The sequence below is a fragment of the Sinocyclocheilus rhinocerous genome, unplaced genomic scaffold (genome assembly GCF_001515625.1).
Source record: "Sinocyclocheilus rhinocerous isolate Xijiao unplaced genomic scaffold, SAMN03320098_v1.1 scaffold348, whole genome shotgun sequence".
Lineage (NCBI taxonomy): Eukaryota > Metazoa > Chordata > Actinopteri > Cypriniformes > Cyprinidae > Sinocyclocheilus > Sinocyclocheilus rhinocerous.
Window position 1 is genome coordinate 62,375 of NW_015635025.1, and position 16,206 is coordinate 78,580.

Genomic DNA, 16,206 nt, shown 5'->3' on the forward strand with positions numbered 1-16,206 from the left:
CATGTAATCAATTAAAAACATACTAATTACAGTAGTCTAATTACAAGTATTTTAAAATGTAATATAATCTAATTACAACTTAATTTTTGGAATCTGATGTAATCCAGATTGCATGTAATCAGTTACTACCCAGCTCTCTATATATAGCACATGATAGGGTGGACTTTTGACAACAACAGTAATCAAAATGTTTGATAACTTCAACTCATAACTGGACTGATGCATTTTAATACTGAAATTTAAGAGAGATTTAAGATGACTTATTCTGGGACCATGCTGTATTAATGCCATAGTGCTGTGACTTAATGCCGATATACATTATACACAGGATATAAGAGATTCAGGAAACTGTCACACTATTTAATACATATGGTTAGTGTTTAGTATGCAATGCAAAGGAAGCTTCAAAATTAAGCAAATATGTTTGCTATAATAAATTTTAACCAATTTGCATGTTCTTTTTCATCACCATTGCATTTAATGCTTTTGTGGAATATAAGATAATAATAATACTTACATTTATTGAAATTTAATTTATTTCAGCTTTCAGCAGTTTTTGCAACCCCTGTAAAATTCAACGTAACACTGTTTTTTTTTTCCTTTCATTTATTTACTTATTCATTTATTTGACATTTGCCTGCAGGCCAATAACTCACATTCTGACTCACAGTCTTAAGAAAGATGTACACAAGTACCCAGCACTGGTGTATTTTCACACACTTACAGTAAATACTGTGAATAACGTGATTTAAAAAAAAAAAAATCACATGAAACTCTGTAAAGCTCATTTGAAACAGTATGTATTGTGAAAAGCGCTATACAGATTAATTGAATTAACCTGACCCAATAGCACACAGGACCCAAAAGGATAAGACAGTTTATAGTTGTGTTATCAATGTCAGATCTACCTTAATATCATAATCAATAATATGCACCAGTCTTCATGACTGCCAAAGGTCTGGCAGGCTTCCAAGACTAACAGAGTCTGTCCTAAAGATGACCAGTGAATCAGATTTTACATAAACCAAACAGACACAATAGCACATAGAAAGGAAGGATGACACCTGCTATGATAAATGGCATATGATTTTCACTGGGGTCATCAAGGGCACTGAGTTACGTAATAGTTCTCCCTCACACTCCTGCTATAAAACACTACACAATTAAGAGGGACTATCCCAGCTGAGGATAGACAGGATTCTCTTTTGGCTCTGTCCGTCCAGTAACTGAGGGTAACATGATCAGCCGCGGCCTCCCCTCACTACGGATGATTTGGAAATAACAGAGAATGGCCTTTGTTTCACTGCCAAAGTGATTTATAGAATCCTGGAGAAAATCTCATTCCCATGTTTGAGGTGATGTTTATAAAATTCAGATGAAGATGCAATAAGAGATAAGATGCCTCTAGGGAACCAGGGAACTGCAAGGAATGTTGCCTCAGTTTTCCCGGACACACGTTAAATACAGTCTGTTCTCACAAAATGCAAAAATCACACACTAATCACACAAAGGTATATTTAAAATTTTTGTCCATCTTTTAGATTCTGAAAGTTCTGTGTACAATATATGAAGTTGCAACCCAATTCACGCTTTCGTTTACACATGCATCACATGCATTCTGAACAAAACTTAAAAATGCACTGTTCAGAACTGGAGAAAGCAACCCTGATAATGTCATCAGAGCTACAGCGAGTATAACCGTCGCTTTTGCGTTGATATATCGAAAAAGAAAGCTGAGAAAGTCAGAAGAACTGTTCTAGCAAATGCTTAGTAAATAACCAGCCTCCTCCACTGCCAGTTTACAAAACCTGAGATGTAATTAAACATATAATGTCGTTTTTGAATCCCTTTGAGAAAATAGTTCAATATTCAAGCAGTTGCATTCTTAAAATTTTTTTTTTCAGTTTGATTGAGTGCAGTTGAGACTTTCAGGAGGCATTGATTTCTCTTCAGCACTATCCAGTGTTATTACAAGTTCAAACATGCGTTAGTCTTACGTATTTGCACTTTCATTTTTCATTTTGTCAGATTGCGTGTAAAATGAAATATGTGGAGGTCTCCACATCTCTTTCCGGTGTTGACTGTCTGTTGACTGTTGAGTTAGTCTATTTTTAAACCAAAAAACATGCAGTGATTAGTCAACTATGATGAAAGGTTAATTTTCCATAATTTGCCAAGCAATGATGTATTCTATAATTAATATTCCATTTGCTTTTTGTGTGGTTTATTATTGCATGAATGCAGCATATTCCAGTCTGTTGTCTATTAATATCTCTTTCCGTGTGCGTAAGGATCACTCATCAGTATGCCAGCAGCAAGCTTTCATGTGGTCTTACCAGCAGTTTTAAAATGTTGTCGTCTATTATATGAGTCATGTTCAGTTGAACTAACCCCCTCCCCCATTTTTTTGTGGAGCCGTTGTCATTTTTCCACCTGTTACCAGTTTTGTTTTGTTTTTTCCATCTGTTCATTCCATTTCATTTTGTTCTGAGAAACCCAGACCTGATGTTTTGAAGATGTTGGAATGGGGACCTAGTAAAGTTCACCTATTTAATTCACTCCAGGTCGATAGAGGGCAGGTGGAAACCCTCAGTGTCTAGTTTTGCTGGCATATTTGGTACGCAACAATTTGTCAAAGACTCTCATGTCAGTGCCACAGCAAAGTGCAACACAAATAATTAAACACAAAGCAGGATTCTCTAATGCTCTTCACCCTTCCTGAGTTCACCAGCTCCGCCAAAAAGTGCTGAAAATCATCCACTCCTGCTGCTCATAGCTGCGGCTTCACAGCTGTTTCAGAAAGGTGCTATAAATTAATAGGCCTCCGTTACAAAGTACACAATGGGAGCTGCCAGCCACCCCTGCGAGAACGCCGACAGCCAGCTCTAACTCTCACTTGTCAAAGCTGGCTGGCCTGATGGATGAAAAGGAGGAATGTTTATCATGGCCACACATGTATTTTTAGTAGGAGTGTGCTCTTGTCAGCTCGCGAGTTTCACGCTGAAGTTATTAATGATGTCCCTGTCTCCACTGAAAGAGTAGCAGATTTAGTGCACTGCAGACGGGTCACCACAACACGTCAGCCAAGAATGGCAGCGGCTCTTCTCAGCTAAGCGCTGCTCTCCAGGAGCACTGTGCTGTAAGTGGCTCTGACAGTGTGCTTGGTACAGTCATTTATATCAACCTCAGATTTATCGCTTTCATTTGATTTCTGATCTATAAAAGCCTGGTTTAGGATCAATGACAAGACATTTCTACTGATCCATATCTAATATTGGTTACACTTTATTTCGATAGTCCACTTTAGACATTCTATTAACTACAAGTAACTTTGTAACTACATGTCAACTACATGTCAACTAATTCTCATTAATTTAATATTTGATCACACTTTAGTTTGAGGACCAATTCTCACAATGAATTAACTACGACTTTTGCCTCAGTAAACTCCTAATTTGCTGCTTATTAATAGTTAGTAAGGTAGTTGTTAAGTTTAGGTATGGGTAGGATTAAGGGTTATAAAATGTGCTAATGCAGAATAAGGCATTAGTATGTGCTTTATAAGTACTAATAAACCGCCAATATATGCATGCTTAGAGAACAGGTGGAACACGACACCACACCACCCCCTGTTCTCTAAATAACATTTATTTTTTAATGCTATGGCTCTCTTTCTTATTTTCTTCTTTCTGAAGTGTATCGCAAACTTACAAGACTAATGAGTGACTAAGTGGAGTGAGCTGGATTGTCCTCAGTGCTCTGGGAAGCAACTGTGTTTCTGCAGATCCACGAATGAGCTCACTTTTCCCAGCTGTATCATCTGCGAATGGTCTGGTGCAGATTTGCAGGGGGAAATTTCCTTGAATGCCCATAGCAGGTGTCCATCTGAACTGTTCACCTTGAGCTAACATCACTCCTCTCTGAACGGAGCCAGCGCTATCATGGTTTCTTCAATTGTAGACTGTTGATGCAAGAGTTTTTCTTTGAATCTGCATCCATGTCATTAATGGATTCAAGGAACAGAGTAAGAAAACACTGTTCTGTGTCATTGCACTAAATCACATCAGCCTAATCAACAGCGTCTAACATCTGATAGGAATATTCTCCAGGTCTTGTCTATGGATGAGTGACACCAGGAGTTTGTGGTTTGTGGTCTGTCAGAAGTCTAGAACTTCCTAAGCCAAAATATTTCTCGAAATGTTTCTTGCCCACACGTGTGCAAGACGCTCTGCGTTGTATTTGTGCATACCTTGTCTACACATCTGTCAGTAGTCTGGAGTAGTGTGAAACAGGCGGCTGTCCTCTGCTCTCACTGCTCACGTCAGCTGACAGCATGCACGATGTCTTAGTACACAGTGATGAGTGACTGACTCTGACAACACCTGATTTTTATACGTGCATGTATAATCATTTATTGATTAAAAAATTACATGTTTGTCAGATTAAAAGTTGGCATGTACATAGAGAACTTTGGAACCTTTAAACAATTCTCAGTTTGTTTCATGATTCAACCATTGGTGCAACTTTGGGGAGGGATCAGCTGTTTTACTGAAGATGGCTGATGGAGGTGCAGTCAATACAGTCAGTCATTATTTTGCAGTTCCATTTGGTGAAGAAATTAGGGCTACACTTTATTTCGATAGTCCACTTTAGACATTCTATTAACAGTAAGTAACTTTGCAACTACATGTCAACTAGCAGTTAGTAGAGTATTAGTAGACTGTTTGCTTAATATCTTCTAACACTTTCTTTGTCAACTTATTCTACTAACCCTAAACCTACCCTAACAGTCTACTCTGAGAATTTGTCTAAAGTGGACTATCGAAGTAAAGTGTAACCGAAATTAGGGCTACACTTTATTTCAATAGTTCCTTTTAGACATTCTATATAACTATAAGTAAGTTTGGTAACACTTTACTTAAAGCCTTTGTTTATAATCCATTATAAAGGTATTTGTAATGTACATTTATATTTATAACAATAACCAAAGTTAAAATGCATTATAATATTTAAAGGGTTTATTTGTCATGTGTTTTAATGCATTATATTTTCTAAAGCTGTATTATTAGCAGACTGTTAGGTTAGAATAAGGTTTAGGGTTAGTAGAATAAGTTGACTTGTAGTTGCAAAGTTACTTATAATTAGTTGAATGTCTGTTGGTGGAGCATCAAAATAAAGTGTTAGTAGATATTAAACAAATGGTCTACTAATACTTGTCACCCTTTTAGTTTTCATGGACACCTTGTTTCTGTGTTTTTCCGTCTTCTGTTTTGTTTTAGTTCCCGTGTGCCCTTACTTGGTTATGTTCCTGGTTTTGTTTAGCCTGATTAGTTTACCTACATCACCTGTGTTTAGTTAATGATCCTTATCTGTCTATGTATTTCAGTTGCTCCCATTCAGTCACTTTCAGTTCGGTCACCGTTATACTATGTTGTGTTTTCCCTTGTTTATCTGCCTGAATTTGAGGTCCGTTATTAAACTGAGAGAGTTTTGGACTTTACCTGCCGTGTCCTTTGCCTTGCTTCGCAACACAACCCGTGATAATGCTCTAATGACTGCTAGTTGACATGGAACTATTACTTGACATGTTGTAAAGCTACTTATAGTTAGCAGAGTGTCTAAAGTGTTACCAAAATTAGCCACTTCACCTTAACCATTGCTATAAACTTTATGAGGTCTACATATTTTTAGGGATAGTGCATTATACTGGCTTTGACCAACAGCATTATAATGCACCATGAGATGGCTCTGACTTTTTCTGGCCTAAAAGGCAGATTTTGTTCTTGCTTTCCACCTCCAGATCTGCTGAATCCATCACCATTAGCACTTTCTCCAATATGATGATCTTTCTGCTGAACCACTTCATTCAGCTCATGAAATGTCTTCGTTATCAAGCTTTGAAAGATTTATGTTGTACTCTTCCAGCTGAAACAGTATCTCCTGAATGACTTTATAAATATGGTTAATTTTGTTCTCTCTTTTCACAAAGGGATTTGTTAGAAACTACTGGCCAGATCTATTGATGTGAACATCATCACTCTTTTGAAAACATGTGTGTACATCGTGCTATTAGTGCTCACATCAAGTTAATGTGAATGTTTCTTATGTAAAAAAAGGAGCATTATTTGCTAACATTGCCCTTTGGCTCTGCTCGGGTGACTTTGAGCTCTGCTTTCCCATGACATATTGAAATAATAAGGTCGTTTGCATCATGTTCCACATTGACCTTGTGTCATTAGGTTAAGACAAATTCCTTGTCATTATAAAATGTACATCTACATTACACATTATAAAAAGGACAGTTCTAAATTCAGATTAAAAATTACCCATAAATCTGTGATGCACATTCTATAGCAATGCATCAAGCTGATATACTGCTTGGCAATCGAAAAAGTTATTATTATTATAATAAACAGACCCCTTTACCATGGTACAATCACTGTGCCACAGGGCTAACCATGACTAACCAGGATTTTCTGTATGTTAGGCTGCAATCTGTGAAGGTTTGTTTCACGCATCTGCAAGTTGTCATTTTTAATAAAAATATTTTGCTTTAATATATTGTTTACACAGGCTAAACTTCATTCAGTAATTTCCAGCCTGATGTATATTCAAATTATACTACAACAAAGTACTTGACATACTATCTCAGCAACCTACGATAACCATAAAATCAACTGTAGATGGGTTTTTGCATAAGGGGTTATTGTTTGGAACGGGTCCACATGTCTATTAACATCACAATGAGTCTGCAGTTTTGCTCAAGGGTGATTAAGCTTCGTACTGGCGTGCAGGATCACATAAATTCAGACTGAAGGTTCATGTTTAGAAACAGTGTTGAGTGAAGCGTGAGGTGCATGTCTGCGGCGCTGTCTGTTGGCTAGAATGGCAGATAAGGCATGAAAGACAGAGCAGATGTTGAGAGCTATTTCCTAGCGAGCGCTCAATAGATTGTGCAGGTCTGGGGTTTACATGAACCCTCCCCAAACACTTCATCCCATATTAGACTGTGGGGATACTAGATATATTTAAATTACGACCTATGCTCTCAATGTCAAATGCAGAAATGTTAATTCTTGCATTCATGACCTCAAGGTTAGATTATTGTAATGCTTTATTGGGTGGCTGCTCTGCACACTTAATAAACAAACTCCAGCTGGTCCAAAATGCAGCAGCTAGAGTTCTTACTAGAACCAGGAAGTATGACCATATTAGCCCGGTTCTGTCAACACTGCACTGGCTCCCTATTAAACATCGTATAGATTTTAAAATCTTGCTAATTACTTATAAAGCCCTGAATGGTTTAGCTCCTCAATACATGAGCGAGCTCATATCGCACTATAGTCCTTCTCGTCTGCTGCGATCTCAAAACTCTGGCCATTTGATGAATATCAAAATCAACTGCAGGCGGCAGATCCTTTTCCTGTTTAGTGCCCAAACTCTGGAACAATCTACCTAGCGTTATTTGGGAGGCAGACACACTCTGGGAGTTTAAATCTAGATTAAAGACCCATCTCTTTAACCTGGCATACACATAATACACTATCGCATTTCTATAATTCAAATCAGTTAAAGGATTTTTAGGCTGCATTAATTATGTAAACCGGAACCGGGAACACTTACTAATATAGATTTAAAGGATTTTTAGGCTGCATTAATTAGGTCAACCGGAACCGGGAACACTTCCCATAACACCCAATGTACTCGCTACATCGCTAGAAGAATGGCATCTATGCTAATATTAGTCTGTTTCTCTCTTATTCCGAGGTCACCGTAGCCACCAGATCCAGTCTGTATCCAGATCAGATGGTCACTGCAGTCACCCAGATCCAGTACATATTCAGACCAGATGGTGGATCAGCACCTAGAGACGACCTCTACAGCCCTGAAAGACAGCGGAGATCATGTCAACTAGATGAGCCCTAGAGGCAGATCCCCTGCGAAGACCTCGTCAGCTAGACGGCCATCAGCACAAGGCCACAAGAACTAGACAAGTCCTCTGCTTCAATCTGACCTGTGTATGGGAACCATGCTGGTTTCGTCTGGCCAGAGGAGAACTGGCTACCCGACAGAGCCTGGTTTCTCCCAAGGTTTTTTTTCTCCATTTCTGTCACTGATGGAGTTTTGGTTCTTTGCCACTGTCACCTTTGACTTGCTTAGTTGGGGACGCTTCATTTCTGGCAATATTGTTGGCTTTTTTTGCACAGACACTATTGGAAGAGAGCTGACCTGAATGATGACATCACTGAATCATCATTGAACTGACTTTAGCTGAAAAAATTACTGTTTGTTATTGTCCTCATGCATTATTGACAAACTTTTTTTCTGTTTAATACTGTAAAGCTGCTTTGACACAATCTGTATTGTATAAATAAAGGTGACTTGACTTGACTATGAAATGTGCAGGATTGAGAGGGCTGTGCATTTATCATTTGTCTGTGAGTCAGCCTCTGAAATGACTTTTGCCATTTGCTTTTAAGTCACTGGACACGGTATATTGGTGCTCAGTTGACAATGATATCCTGTTTCCTGTGAACATGCGCTGTACTGAATCTGTGGTCTGTTCTTTTCCAAAACACCTGCTATATCATAATCATACGACAGATCCCAGATTTCCTTGATGTCTCTTGTTTCTCCTTGGTGGTATCCTGCATTGAGACCAAATGCAGTTTGAATCAAATTTTTGTTAAGTCTGCCAGAAGGTTTCCTCAAGAGTTTCAGAACAGAAATGTATCACGCTGTGTCTGACACTGAAAGTCTGCTATAAAAAAAAAAGATATCAAAATTTCTTTCAAAGATCAAATTACCTGAGCTATGATATTCATGTTTTGTATAGCTCTATGGTCTTGCAGTTGTTTCATTTCTGTCTATATTTATTTCTATTAAGGAATTTTAAGAGACCCATTTGAAATCGCTGATACATAGCTTATAAAATCCCCTTCAATTTACTGAGGTATGAAAGAGTATAATTTCAGCAATATTTTGGGATCAGAAAAGTGCTTTTTTTTCTTGACATAAAATAATTTGCTTTGCTGTTTGCTGGATGAGAATAAACCATAATTGCAAGAAACTGTAGTTTGAACAAGTATGTTTATTTATTTAAATATGTAAATTACTTGAAAAATTGTTTAACCAATAATGAACATTCTGTCATTTTTTTCATTGAACATAAAAGGAGAACTTTTGAAGAATCATCATGCAGCTCTTTTCCACACAAAGACAGAGTGATCACACATGTCTGTCAGTCTCCAAAAAAGACCAACAAGCATTACAGAATATAAAGTAGAAGTCCATAAAACTTTTGTGCTATATTCCTATATTTCCATAGTCATCCAAAGTCATATGATAGTCAACAAATAATCTTCCCTTCCATTTCAGTGTTAAAATCTCATTCTCTATTCTGCAAACTCTGCCACGTGGTCACCAACTGTGTGAAAAGAGCTGCATGATGATCAGATTCTCAAAGATGTTTATGGTGAGGCACAGATGGTCAAATTGAATGACGTCTTCCATTCCATTCTTGCTCTTTTATGACCTTTATATGAGAACTTGGCTCATTTGTACATCCTTTTGTTTCTTTGCCAGCTTATGTTGTCACCGTCTCACCTGAGCTGACATTCAGTCCTCCACCCAGCACATAAAGTGATGTGATGACCACAGCCATTTGCTTTCTTTGACCTCAACCATTGTCAACGTGTCTACCAGCTTGTTTTATAGTGTCTTCATTTTCCCAGGAAACAGTAAAATCCCTCGATAACATTGCGATTGGGAAGTTGCATATAGATCAACTGATGCAAGAAAGATGCAAGGTTCTCTATGAGTAATAACTCGTAAGTAAAATAATCATAAGATCAAATGACGTCTAGAAAAACAAGAGTTCTGACAAAAATAAATGACATCATCATCAGGATTTCCCCTTCCTTCCACTCGAATATTAATATGGCATTTTGCTCTTATCAGGATTCATGCAAAGTCGCTAGATGAAGAGCTTTTATGATCACTGAACTCAACCTTTTCAAAAGGCTCCACACCCTCCCCATGTTACGATCTTCTGCACATGTTGCTATTTTAACAGCACAATCAAATCAGATCCTGAACAATGATCAGTTGGGTTTTCTTGGCAATGGATTCATGTGTTGGAAACACCTGTTAATGCTAATGGTTTTCCAAAATATGATCCAATAATGCCATCAGGAATAGATTTAAATGGCATTTGATGGCAAAAAGGATAAATATTAGCCTTACTTGTACCGTGGACTTGATCTGGAAAGAATGCTGAGTGTATTTATGTAATTCTCGTAGTTGATGAGATTCAAGATTATTTTTATATTGTGACATATGTGGGACAAAGTTGTATTATTCTTTGGTCTATTTTATAAGACAATATTCGGGCTGATGGTTGAAAAAGATATGGGCCTCCATTGTTTGGTTGACATAGAAACGTGCCTTTATTTATGTGACGCGTGTCTGACATTAAAGTGGTCTTTTTCGTCTTGCATGAGTACTGAAATTCAACCCATTTCCAAGACTCTTTGATCATTGGGAAAATACTGAACAACTAAAGCATGTTTTTTTCTTGCAGCAAACATGCTATCAGTAGTACCCTTGAGAGAATTATTTAGACGTTTTTATAGAAATGAAAAAATGCTTCAAACTTTTGAAACATGTCTTGATAACACACAAATTTGCTGCTAGGCATGATTCAGTGCTATTCAGTAACGTTATGCATTTTGCATAGTTCGAGGTATCATTCATGCCAGTAGCACAAAGTTAGGTTTGGTCATATCGCAACCCCTAAAGGGGCCATGAATTGCATTTTTATTTTATTTTATAATGTTCCCTGAGGTCCACTTATAAATGTTGCTGATATGTTTTACACCAAAAGCAACGAAAGTTGCTAAGTGCACAGTTCTTTTAACAACTATTAAAAAAGAGAAAAGTTTGTATTTATTTATTTATTTTATTCTTATCAAGAAGCCACCAGCCAAGAGTTATTTTTATCACAGGGGATGTTCTGAGGGAAAGAGGAATGAAAGGCATGCTGGGAGAGTGTGTGTCAGCTTCGGTTTACTGCTTCCACTAGGATACAGCTTGTTATGTTCTGGCCTCTTTGCTTACTCAGTGTTTATACTGTCTCCTTAGCTTTCCAAGACAGGCCTAATATCGTCTGTCAGTGAGCCACTTGGAGGTGTTCTCTCACTGTTTTATCTCTTTTGTTCTCATTTGACAGCTGATGCGATTGGGGTTGGGAAAATATTCTTCAAGTCACTAAGAGTGTGTGTTGACAATGCCTTGGGCAAAGCAAGAGAAGGATTCAACTCAAGAACAGCAGGCCTCTGGGTTCGAAAACCTGTTATGATGAGACTCTTCAGGGCGGTTTCAGGTAAATGAGCCAGTTTGATGAACAGTAGAGATACTCATAATCACAAATGACCATATTAGTACAGTTATACAGACCATTACAGTTATTACAGGCCATAAATGATCATAGCTGCATGCCAGCTACCTTAAAGTAGTAATGACATGAGAATCCAATTCGCCTTGATCTTTTGACACATAAGAGGTCTTTGTGCCATTAAAACATCCTGCAAGTTTCATAGCTAAAACGTTGTAAACAAAGCATTTATGTAATCAAGCTCCAAAAATGGCTTGTTTGGATATTGTGGGATTTGTGATGTCACAAGGGCAAAAACATTTGCAATTGACCACCTCCACAGCAAGACATCGATAAACAGTTCTAGCCATTCGGCTCTTGCCTTCACTGGATGTGATCTCGTCAAAAGCAAACAGAACTCATTCTAATCACTGACTCTGTCAAGTCAAGTCACCTTTATTTATATACCGCGTCGATAATGCAAGAGGACAATAGTAAACAGTCAATTTTTCAGTTAAAGTCAGTTCATCATTGATTCAGTGATGTCGTTGTCCAGCTCAGTTCAGTTTTCTTCAAATATTGTCTGTGCAATCAAGCAGTCATGTAACAATGGATGGGCTTGGACGGGCCTGGGCCCACCCACTTGTCAATCAGGCCCACCCAGTCAGTTGGCTCACAAGGTAGCCTAATGAGTGAATTTTGCTGCATTTATCACAATAATTGACCTATAAAAAGAAATCGTATTGTTTATTGATTCTTGTTTTCTATATAATGATGAAGATAAGTTAGTTTTGTGAGTAGTGCCTGCCCACGGGCGTAGAATATGAGGGGGATGTGGCCCCCCGCACTTTTAATAAAACGTAATTTTGTCCCCCGCTCTTTTTTCGGGCATGTGTGTTCATGTAGAGATTTTCAAGGGCCAGTGTGAATAAATCTAGATTTAAATGTAAATAGACCAGATAGTCTTTGCATGACCTGACGTTTTATTCGTATCCAAAATGAGGGGATGGACGGAGCACTAAACACTCTGCTGCAGTGTGTGTTTCATTCATACTCAAAGCCAGAGGGCGCTCTCGTGCAGAAAGTACAAAACGGACTCATAGAAGTAACTTACGTACTGCGAAACCCTAATATGGACAAAGGCTGTGTTCCAGTCCATTTATTTATGCCCTTCACTCGCTAACTTCCCTCTGGCTCGTTTATTCGGATCCATGTCATTGATTACATTGCATGAGTGCCCACTACTGGCGGAACCCTTGGAATGGGCTGAATTGGAACGTCCTAAGCCCTTGATCACTTAGTATCTGCTATGGAGTTGGTTTTTACTCTTACGAATTTGTTTGGATCAGCATTCTATATGTATATAGGTGTGCTTGGGCTGTTATAAATGTAAAAAAAATATATATATTATAGAGTTGTTTGGGGTGGGGATCAATTAAACGCGATTTGAAGCAGACTCGCTCCCTCGTTCAAAATCGAGGGGTTGAGGGTATGTCCATGTAAACTTCCCTCGTCCACTTAACGAAGTGGAACAAACTTCAAAATGGTGGCGGGGATTCCCCCGAGGGGAAGTGCTTTGGGAAGTTCAGGGGACTTGAACCGGAAGACTCGAGAAATGAACTAATCATTTCTGTTTCCTGTACAGAACCTATTGGATGATGCACATGCTCGGTCAATATGAAATGAACAAATCCCTAGCTGAGACAACTCATCATTCCCGAGTCATATTAAAGATTTGTTCAAAATGAACGAATCGTTCAAGAACGACTCATCACTACTTGTTATGTGCTGGAAAACCCTAATATGGACAAAGGCATCCATCGTTCGCGGTAGCTGAGCTGAATAAGAAGCAGGAACATTGGTCTACCATCAAAAGTGAGCCAATCTACATTTTCCTACTACGTAGTTGCCTAGTCACTGTTGTTTATTTGATGTGGTTTACGTGGCTGCTGAGCCAGACTATGACCAAGCATGGTTTTACATACTGTCCACTACTGTACTACTACTGTCCTGCTGATTTGATGATGGTGTTGTGTTGCGTCTGTCAGATGCATATGTGTATGATGTGGCCGCCATGCTAATGCTCTTCTTATCGTTATGTTCTTAACACTGCTTATGATGACATAATTGACCTATCGGTAAGCCCCTCACATTGAATGCAGATGAGCCAATGGCAGTTGAGTATCAGTTGCACAGGGACCGGAACTCGGACATCTTTAGGTTTCAGCGCCATAGAGAAACAATGGAAGATCTGAAGCTCTCATCGGTTTGATGGTGTTTATGCTACAAAAATGGCAAAACGTTGTGCCTGACTGGGGTACTTGTAACACTGATTCCAGGTATCCTGAGAGGATAGGCAATGGGATTTATTTTATTTCCTAAACCCAAACAAAACAGAGCAAAATGTCCCTAAGCATTCAACCCCAATCCCAATGAAGATGAAAACAATAATTTTCTGGTTGTCATACTCTCATTATAACCTGATTCATATAACCAGCTCGTTAGACGGGAGCTCCATGCATGAACTGTGTTCCGATTGATAGGGTCTCTACACAGAGTTCACTGCTCCCTACTCTCTGAGCACAGGAAATCCTTTGAAGTTTACTTCACTTCAGAACATTCATTAATTTGCGCTACGCCACTGCCTGCAGCATCTTCACACACAGATGAAACTTAGTAGAGAAGTGTGACATAATATACCTTTGTAAATAAATACAATTTAAATTGTATTTAAAATGCAAATAAATACAAATAAATACAATTTAAATTGGAGAAACGATCAGTCAGCAGAGCAGGCGGGAGCGTGTGAGTGTTTGCATAATACTTTGTTTCTGCATCTGTTGTTTAAATTGTTACTTGCTGCTAAGAAGGTTTATTTCGTTCTCCAGCTATTTCTACTGCTATTTTTCATTGTAATTTGTATTTTTGATTGCACTTTATTTGTAATTAGAGTAATAAGGGCCTTTCGCACCGCGGGAACCTTTTCATAGTACCAGAACTAATTGTGGAACTACCCACTTTTTGGCGTTTTCGCACCACGTCGGGTGGCTGTGTATTTGTTTGTTGTCTGTCAGCTGAGGCAGAAGTGTCAGCGGAAGCGTTCAGCTCTCGTGTTCAGCCTCCTTGTGTGAAGACCTATGAGTGCAAAGACCAGCGACTTTACCTGCGCGACTTTAACCGAGCAACGAAACCGGCCAATGCACTTAAGTACTCTCTTTTTTCCCTTTGCACACTCCTTTCTGTCCTCTCCCATTCACCTCTATCGTGTGTTTTCAATACTCTATTGAAAGTGTCTCTAACAATTTCTCTTTCTCTCACACCCCTCGTCAGGTTGGGAGGGGTGGGGGCACTGGTCTGCTCATTTCTGACAATTGGAAATACTCAACCCACTCTCCCCTATGCAATTATAACGCATTTGAATCTCATGCGACTACTGTAACAGCTCCTATAAAACTCCATGTTGTGGTAATTAATTAGCCTCCTGGGCAACTGGGCACCTTCCTAGAAGAGCTGGATGGTCTGCTGTCCTCATTCCCGGAGGATAGCAGTCCACTTTTAGTCTTTGGCGACTTTAACTTTCATCTGGACAAGCCTTATGCTGCAGACTTCCATTCACTCCTAGCTTCATTTGATTTCAAACGCCTTACCACTACAAGCACTCACAAATCTGGTAACCAACTTGACTTAATTTACACACGCAACTGTCCTGCAGACAACATTTTGGTAAAACCCCTACACATCTCTGACCATTTCTTCATTACATTTAACCTACATCTTACTACCTGTGTGCCACCAACCCCTCTACCTGTTACTGTTAGACGAAACCTGCGCTCCCTTTCACCCTCCTATCTTTCCTCTGTAGTGTCTTCCTCTTTTCCCTCACCTACCCATTTCTCATCTCTGGACGTGAATGCAGCAACTGACACTTTATGCTCTACTTTAACTTTACTTTAATATATGTCCTCTCTCCTCCAGGCCAGCACGGGCTACCCCTTCTAACCCCTGGTTATCCGATGTTCTTCGTGAGCATCGGTCCAAACTCAGGGCAACAGATCTGTCTGACATGACTATGTATCAGGCTTTGCTTTTATCTTTCTCTGCTCAAGTCCATTACTGCCCAATCTTCATATTTTCACAACAAGATCAACAGCGCTACAGACACACGTAACCTCTTTAAAACATTCAATTCTCTACTCTGTCCCCCTCCACCACTTCTATAACAGCTGATGATTTCTCCACATTCTTCACAGAAAAAGCTAGAACAATCAGTAGTCAGTTGTCAACTCCACACACACACAAACTCAAACCAACCGCATCTACGCCTAAAACTTCCCCCTTCTCCTTCTGTACCTCACTGAGGCAGAAGTATCCAAACTTCTCCTCTCCAGCCATCCTACAACATGCCCACTAGACCCAATCCCCTCCCACCTTCTCCAAGCAATCTCCCCTACACTTTTACCACCACTCACACACATCATAAACACATCTCTTCTCACAGGCACTTTCCCCACTGCATTCAAGCAGGCTCGGGTAACCCCACTGCTCAAAAAACCTACATTAAACACTTCACTTACAGATAGCTACAGACCTGTCTCTCTCCTTCCTTTCATAGCAAAAACACTAGAACGAGTCGTTTTTAACCAGGTATCATTATTTCTTACACAAAACAACCAACTGGATCCAAACCAGTCAGGCTTCAGGAGTGGCCATGCAACTGAGACTGCGCTACTGTCAGTAACGGAAGCCTTGCGGATTGCAAAAGCCGATTCCAAATCATCAGTTCTTATTCTGCTGGATCTATCTGCTGCTTTTGACACGGTGAATCATCAGAT